Below are 9163 nucleotides of genomic sequence, written 5' to 3'. Positions count from 1 at the left end.
GCCAGACTTCTGATCTGCGCCATTAAATTGGCTGCAGTATAGAGGCTCCCTCAGGCAGCTGTTGTGTAGAATCACAGGGTGGGAGCTGTCCAAAAGCTGAATTGACGATATATCCTAATAAATCTAATTGAGTAAGTGAATTGCAGGGTTCAGACATAATATAGAGTTTGTGGATCTGACTTCCCCCATAGGGCTGGCACCCAGCTGAGGGGATCCCTGAGGGCTGTGTTACACTGCAGGGCTCCTAGGCTTCCTGTTGACCAGATTTGAGGTGGCCAGGTCTGAATCCCATAAACTCTGGTGGCCCACACCCCAGAGACTCACACCTCTTGAGTCGTCAATATCTCAGACTTTCCACCCCTGAATCCATCATGCCCTGAGGTCCATCTGAGGTTCTTGAATGCCCTAGCCTGCAACATTCGCATTTTTGCTTTATCGTTTCATTTTGTTTTGTTTTTATTTTCATTTAATATTATTTTTTACTTTTTTTAATGTCCTGATTGCTAATATTGCATTATCCCCTAGTCTTTTCTCCCAGCGTATCCTCCAAAGTGCTTTTTTTTATTCAGTTATTTAAGGTTTTTTTTGTTGGTGTAGTTCCTGTTTAATTGTGGTTCATGTATATCTATTTTTGTCTTTCCCCTACCTATTCCCCACCCTTTGACCACCCCCATTTTCTTTCTTCCTCTCTTCTCTTCCTTTTTTTTTTCTTTTTCTGTTTTCTCTCTCCCTCTTGTCCCTCATTTTCTACTTATTTTATTTTAACTCATTAATATAATAGGTGCTACAGGTAATACCTCACAGTTACTGGGTTTTCTCATCCTCCACTCCCTCATTTTTGTGTGATCCGATTTAGACTACCTACACTCTTCCCTTTCCCCTACATCTTGATATCCGCCATCATCTACTGTCTCTCCTATATTGCACCTCCCACCTCCCTTTCTGTGATCCACAAAGTGTCTAACTCTTAATTTCTAATATCTCTGATGAGCTCGTGGTAAGTATGAACAAAAAAGAAGAGATAAAATGGGGGCAAGGTGTTGCCTTTGGGAGGGGCTTTGCTGGTTTGAGAGTGGCTGGGGATGGGCAGATGGGTAATAATGCCCAAAAGTGGGGGGAGGGAGGGGTAGCATACGAACATAGGAGAGTGTCAGGTGTTGGTGGAGAGTAAAATGCCGAGAAAATCATACCAAAATATTATTAAGAGGGTTACCTGTTTAGAATGCTCAGAGGGGATGGTTCAATGCGGGATGGGCTCCTGGGGAATGTCTGTATGCTAATTTTGCCAGAGTGGGTGGCAACATTAGGTAGAGACCCAAGTAGTGAGAGTGGGGGTGGACCCACATCCTGGGGAGGACTAATGCCATCAAATAGAGGGAACTGTATCTCTCGAGAGGAAGGGTGGCTCCCAGGGCATTGGGGCCGTTGAGCAAGTGAGGCCCTAAACACTATTCCAACTATCTCTGGACGTGGCTCCTCGGGAAACGGAGGTTGGCTGTCTCCGTGGGCACCAAGGTGGATGGGAAAATGGATGTTAAATGTGTGGAACCAAGGTAAATGTGGGGTAAGAGAGGAGTTTTGTGAGAGTACACAAGTATGGATATAAAACATGTAATATTACACCATAGCATATAGGAGACAACAGACTGATAATGTAAACCATAATGTAAAACATAGGATAACTAAAAAATTAGAAAACTGTGTATCCTAAAGTATGCACCACAATGTAAGCACAGATGTCACCTTGTTTGAAAGCTATTGTCTCAGACTCTGTACATCAATTTAAGTAAATATGATGTGAATAGGTTGTAAGAGTATCGCTGTGGAAGGGAAAAGGTTTTGTGATGGATGTGTGGGAGTGCTGTATATTATATATATGAATTGCTGTGGTCTAGGGCTCTTGTTAAGAGAAGTTCAATAATTAGGGGGGGAAAGAAAAAGATAGGATGTAGAATGTTTTCCAAGTCAACACGTATTCTATATCTAACCTTTAAACCCATCGCTATATGCCATTTAGCTAGTAAGGGATCCTGATACTATATTGGGCTTCAATTTTCAGGAAGTTCTGGATCACAGAGTGGTTCAAAAATGGCAATGGAGGAATACTGGTATAGGATACTATTGACAGGTGATATATGGCTGACAGGGATCTATACAGGGCTGTGGGCGCGCTATTAGAGGTTAGCGGCCCACGAGGTCCGGGCGGCCTTCCACGGCTCGGCGGGGAGCCCCTAGGCCAGCACGTAGGCCTAGGTTCTCCAGGCGTGGGGGACGCGCGGTAAGAACCACGGAGACAGCCTGAGCGCAGGAACAAGTCTGCTTTATTGCGGAAGTACACTTGATTATATAGGGTCGGGTTGGGGGAGGGGTAGGAGTTGGGGCGGATTAACTACGGGGCGGCAGTGGATAGGCGGAGTTGTGCAGGCGGCTATGAGGTAGGCAGTAGCTAAGGAAGAAGGCAGATTATATGTTGGCAACGTGGGCGGGACTGGCGGGAAGAACAGCAACGGCTGGAGAAAGAAGATAACAAAGGGCTGGGGGAAGGGATGGAGGGAGGCAGCAACAATTGCTTCTTCTGTTTTTTAATGGAAAATAAAAGAAAGTAGTGTGTGGGCTGGGGAGAGCGAGGGGTAAGGGGGTGGAATTGACCGGCCATGGGCAAATGACATAGCATTTGATCAGGATGCATGCATAGCCCTTAGGGTTGGTGCGTGCTGGAGCTAGACGAAATATCTAACATGATGTTGCGCACGCTTTGGGGGTGGATAGCGCTGTGGCTAGCTTAACTGCGAAGAATTCTCAGACGTATAGCAATAAAGGGGGGCGGGGGGTGCACCCAAGCCCTTTACGCCGAGGGAAGCGAACCCGTACCGACGGCTAAAGTCAGAGAGCTTCACAGCAAGCAGCTTCACAGGCGGGATGTACGGTGGGAAGGGGGGTGAGGACGTGGTCGAGATTGAGGAATGGAATCAGAGGCAACAAGACGTTGGTAATGGATTTGAACAAATGAGGAGAATACACTGTCAGCATGATCTTTGGCAAGGCGGATGATTCGTCGAATGGCCCAAGGACCAATGGTGAGACCTAGGATAATGAGCAGGACTGGGGTTAGTAACGGGAGGAGATAGGGGAGGAGGGGCTGCAGGAAGCCCCAGGAACCAGCAGTTTGGGCTCGTTCAAGTCGGCATTGGTTGAGACCTTTTTCAAGTTCTTTTAAGCTGGAGTCTACTAAGCCGGTATAGTTGGCATAAACGCAGCATTCTTCTCCTAGTGCAGCACATAGGCCACCTTCTTTAAGGAGGAGGAGGTCAAGGCCTCGGCGGTTTTGCAGGACAACTTCAGAGAGAGAGTTGAGAGAATCTCTAAGATATTTGACTGCATCTCGGAGGTAGATGATGTCAGAGTCTACTGCTTGTCTGAGGTTTTGGAGGGCGGAGGCTTGAGTGGCTAGAGCTGCAACGCCGGTGGCGGCTCCAGCTGCAGCTAAGAGGGTAGTGACAGTGAGTACAGCAGTGATAGGCTCGCGTTTGTGGAGATAGATAGCTTCTTGAGTGTGATCAAAGGCTTCAAAGAAATGCCTTGGGGTGCGATAGATGACTCGAGGCGTAAGGAGAATGAGAACACACGTTTCTTTGGTCTTGTTAAGTGTGGCAACAGATAAGCATGGGGTAAGCCCGGTGGAAGAGCAGAGCCATTGAGTGGTGTTTAGGGGAACTAAGTATTTGGCAGAGACGTGTGGGGAGGTATAGTTGGCGCAGGCAGTAAGGCTAGGAGTGTGGGAGGAGCGGGGGTGAATGCATAGACCTTTGGAAGAGATGTGAGTAAAAGTGAGCGGGATATGTGTGGACTGATTCCAATTGCAGGAGGATGGGGAGTCATCAGTGGAGGAATTAAAGAGTGGTGAAGGGATAGCAAGTGGATCATAAAGGGGGAGGCTAGGGGAAAGACACAACCAGCAAGAGCGAGTGAGGTTGGGGTGGGAGGCGTTGAGAGAGAAATAAGAGGCATTTAGAAGTTTGAAGTAGGGGCTGGAATAGAGGAGAGGGTGTTGTTGCAAGTGGAGAGTGGGGGGGGATTAAAGTTTGTTGAGGGGGGGACAGAAGTTGTAGGAGAAGGGCCATTAGTATTGGAAGAGTTATTGGGAGGAGTGGGCGGGGGTAGTAGTGGAGGATTAAGAATTTTATTAGGGCCGACGGCAGAGGGGGGTGAAGTGGAGGGTGGTCTTTTCATTATAATAAAAAAGGCACCAGGGTCATATTCGGTCATGTATAGACGGATCCCCCATGTGCGGCCTGTGAACCACTGATTTGAATTAGGGTCTTTGACAGAGAGTGTGATGTGGTCCCATCGATTTCCATAATTGAGAGTGAGATATGGGTTTATATGGCTACGAGTTTCTAAAAAAGAGTCTGGAGGCTGGCAGAAGGATTGCCCTCATGCACAACTGAGCAGAGTCAGAGAGACAGATAAAGCAGATACAACCCCCAGATATTGGTTCCTTTGAGGGCTAAAGAGACCCATGGGAGTTATGGTCATGGCCGATGGGGTTAACTACCAGGGCAGATGGCCCCTCTTTGGAAATGGTGTTTATGTGTGATGAATCTGGACTCAGATGGGATCTCCCTTCATAAGACTTTCATGCTAATGTGCTGGAGGTGCAGTTAATGTTGGGGTTTAAGATATATTTAGGGGATTTGAATCTCTGGACTGACAATGTGATAGCCAGATCCTGAGCCTCAACAGACTCCAGCACCTACAATCTGATTTATTGGACTTACCACACTCAGCTAAGATGGAGGTGAAGAAGGACAACCACCACACCATGGAGCCTAGAGTGATTACAACTGAAAATGGGAGGATTGCATCCAGCATCCAGGTGGAATCTGAGCCTCCTCTTGACATAAAGGTGCAATGGACACAACCAATCCAGTGTCCACATAGAAGAGGTGGCATTGGATTGGGAAAAGTGGACATAATGGACAAAGGGTATGGGGAAAGGCAGGAAGAGATGAGAGGTGGAGGCGTCTTCGGGACATGGAGCTGCCCTGGATGGTGCTTCAGAGGTAATCACCGGACATTGTAAATCCTCACAGGGCCTACATGATGGAATAGAGGAGAGTATGGGCCATGATGTGAACCAATGTATATGAGGTGCAGAGGTGCCCAAAGATGTACTTACCAAATCCAATGGATGTGTCATGATGATGGGAACGAGTGTTGTTGGGGGGGGGAGAGGGGGGGTGGGGGGGTGGGGTTGAATGGGACCTCACATATATATTTTTAATGTAATATTATTACAAAGTCAATAAAAAATAAAAAAATTTAAAAAAAAAAAAAAAGAAGTAAGTCATTATGCTTTAGAAGAAAATTCCATTTAGATTTAAAAGTAACCTGAGAAATAAAACAGTAGTAGAAAATCTTTTTAAATACAACTTGAAATATAAATTCTAAAGAGACTATTCACTGTTGCTGACATTATTCAGTTTACCAAGGACTTCAGTGACTGGGGATGAATTTCAATGGGTGAAAATATTACTTTTTATTTTCCTTAATTTCAGTTGTTCCACAAAAAACTGTGATTTTTAATATTCTTTATATATTACAACATCATGATTCAGCATTGTACATAGTGAATATTAAACATTGCAAATATTAGTAATGTAAAATAACATTTAGCACAGGAAGCTGAAAGTGTATCAAGGTAAAAATGATATAACAACAATTAAGGAAATATAAATAAAAAGTAATTAATGAAGAAACAAAAATGAGTGTTTTTTAGTGCATACTCTTCTTTCAGTGATTAAAACATTATTGGGAGTTAACTGTGTCAGATGCATCAAGGACTTTATATTTGAGTTAATTTTCTTTTAAAATTATGTTACCCTCACAATAAAAGAAACAGATAATGGATGTTAGAAATATTTCTATTTATGACCTTGAGTACTATTCTTAATAATGCAATTGTGAGTTATGAAGAATTCACAATATAGTTTTTAAGAGAAATGGGAAGTAGAGATATAGCAAATCAAATTTTATCCTAATAAACATTCTTAAATTGGTCATAACAATTACCCTATTTAATAATAATACACCCTAATCCCTGTTTTTCTTTTTAATAAAATATATGGAATAGTTTCTTCTATTTTCTGGAGTTATTTTCTATCACCTCTCTTCTAAATCCAGCAACAAGCATTTACTCTGTGATCTTCCCACCACCCACTATTATGAAAAGGCAATGAGTATAATATTTAAAAGAAGGCATTCAAGGGAAGAGTGTGGGTTGAGAAATGTAACGTACATGCCCAAATATTTTTAAAAAATCAAATAAGATTTAAAAAAATATATTTACAAATAGGAGGCATCTACCTGTCTCTACCAACAGAATCACTGACCATACTCTTTCATGAGGCTAATACCATCTGATTTTAGCTTCCTGTGCCACATCTTCTCCCCTAATAAATAATTTGTATTAATCTTATCAGAAAGATCAAGTGTCCCAAGGATGGGGATGGGTAGTGGGATAGACATGAAAACTGTAATAAAATACTGTGAATATTTCAGATGTATAGTACCTTTGTAATGCTTTATAACACATGTATAGTACCTATATAATGCTTTATAACATTTAATAGTGTTGATGTAATGAAAGAAAAAACTCACATGGAAAGTACAGTTATTGGTTTTATTAAATGCGGAGAAAAGGTCAAATGGGGAATAATAAAGAAAAATAAATAATTTAAAGAAAAGGGAGGCCAAAATGTTAGCTCATATATTATAGACCTCTGATAGCTAAAGCAGCCAGGTTATGTGTCCCCTGTAACATTATGTATACAATGACAAATGATAACAATTTGGGTATTGTAAAGGAGAAAAAATCCAGCCATTAGCTAAATTGCTCAGTAAAATTTCCAAAAATACAACAGTTCTAAACTTGATTTTCTTGATAGAACAATAAGGCTAAATACTTAGTGATATTAAAGGAAGGTTAGTAATAGTTCAGTATTATTATGATAATTTTTTGCTGTAAAATTCTTGGAAGCTGTGTAGAAGCTGAGATTATGTTAGCCATGTGAAAGAATGTAGGGACAGCAAGGCTAAGGCCCAATTTAACATTTGTTAGTTGTGAATTCGGAAATATCAAGACAGTTGTAAAGGCATTGCTAAGTGCATTAGAAAATAATCAGCCATTCAAAAATTTTAATAGAATATATTTGGACAATATTATAATGACAGGTTTATATAACCTGAAACAAAATGGATACAATAAATCAAACTGGAAAAGGAAATGGTTGATGATAAATAAATTGATTTCATACTCTGGAATAATTTTGTGTTTATTTAATTGGTTTTGAGATTACCATATGCAGACACTCAAGATTGGATATTGATTATATTTTATTCCTTTCTCTAATGTTTTATAGATTATGACTGCAGTAATGACAAATATGACAGCTGTGATGGAATTTATCCTTATGGAATTTCCTACCAATCAAAATATGTACATTTTGCAATTAGTAATCTTCTCAATTACTTACTTTTGTGCCCTGATGGGAAATGTCCTCATTATCATGATCACAACTTTAGACCAGCACCTTCACACCCCCATGTACTTCTTCCTGAAGAATTTATCTTTCCTGGATCTCTGCCTCATTTCAGTTACAACCCCCAAGTCCATTGTCAACTCCTTAACCCACAATAATTCTATCTTCTTCTTTGGTTGTGTCACTCAAGTCTTTTTAATGTTTTTTTCAGCTGCTACAGAACTGTTCCTCCTCACAGCCATGTCCTTTGACCACTATGCTGCCATCTGCCATCCTTTGCACTATGAAGTCATCATGAATATGGGCTCATGCATATAGGTAGCAGCTGTGTCTTGGCTGGGTGGGACCTGATTGCTGTGATGCACACAGCTGGTACCTTCTCCTTATCCTCTGGCAGATCCAATGTGTTCCATCAGTTCTTCGGTGACATACCCCAGTTATTAGTTATTTCTTGTTCAGAAAATTTAATGAGAGAAATTGTGCCCATTCTCATTACTGTTGTTTTATTTTCATTGTCATTTCCTATGTCTACATCTTCTCCACTGTCAAGAAAATTCCATCAATAGAAGGCCAGTCAAAAGCCTTCTCCACTTGCCTTCCACACCTGGTGGTTATTGTATTATTTCTCTCCACTGGCTTCACTGCTTATCTAAAGCCAACTTCATCCTCCCTTTTTATTTTTGACCTTGTAATATCTGTTTCCTATATTATGGTACCACCAACCTTGAATCCCCTCATATACATATATTTAAGAAACAAGGCCATAAAGAAAACTCTGAGTATGTTATTGGGAGGAAAGCTCATCAAAGTAAATATTGCATGTTTACTTTCTATAGCAAATATAACCTTCATATAGTCATCATTTATTCATTTTTCCTCCAACTTTTACAAGTAAATATTTAAAAAGAATAAATTAGCTTCTTATTAGGAATTGTCATTGGACAAAAATAATGCCCTTTCCTATTATTATGTAAGCCACTGGAATCCATGAATTTATGAAACCAGTTGTTGCCACATTATTAAGTGGTATTCATAAGTAAAAATTCGAACTACTTTTAAAATGATGTAAGGAGACCTGTTTGCTTGGAAATCACTACCATTTATTACCAACTTTTACCAAAACATACAAAAGCAACAAACAAAAAAACTACCCCCAAACCATACTGTTTTGGGATCTCACCCACCAATTCAAATAACTAAAATCTTTTAAACTCCCTTGAAATATTTATATTATCCATTCTCTGTATTAAATTGCTTATCCAAATCCCCCATTTGGGATAATATTTTAAAATTGAATGTGGTAGAGAGGTTCAACTATGGCAGGGGAGGAACACTGGTGTGGGGCGTTATTGAAAGGGGGCACATGGTTGCAAGGAAGTTCTCCAGGGCATGTATACAGAGTACATAAAAATGTTTGGATATTTTCATAGGGTTACAGTTAAAATCCACAACTGAGGGAGTGTTGAGTTCCTTGCCATGGGAGCTTTATCACATTCCCCAGTGGAACAGCAACAATCCCCCAAGTGCAATGGCAAAGACCAATAAAGAAGGATGGTCCAACAGTGAGCCCCTGATAGTGATGACTATGCTTATGAGCCTGTGTGCCTGTAATATGAACTAGG

The 9163-nt window shown here is 41.1% G+C and overlaps 1 pseudogene; it reads left to right on the top strand.

Moving 5' to 3' along the window:
- The first annotated feature begins 7436 nt into the window (after positions 1-7436).
- LOC105745642 (olfactory receptor 14A16-like) lies at positions 7437-8397 on the top strand (annotated as a pseudogene).
- Positions 8398-9163: the final 766 nt, after the last annotated feature.

The sequence above is a fragment of the Dasypus novemcinctus genome, chromosome 22 (genome assembly GCF_030445035.2).
Source record: "Dasypus novemcinctus isolate mDasNov1 chromosome 22, mDasNov1.1.hap2, whole genome shotgun sequence".
In the NCBI taxonomy this organism is placed as follows: domain Eukaryota; kingdom Metazoa; phylum Chordata; class Mammalia; order Cingulata; family Dasypodidae; genus Dasypus; species Dasypus novemcinctus.
The sequence above is the reverse complement of the archived record's forward strand: the minus strand, read 5'-3'. Positions and strand labels throughout refer to the sequence as shown.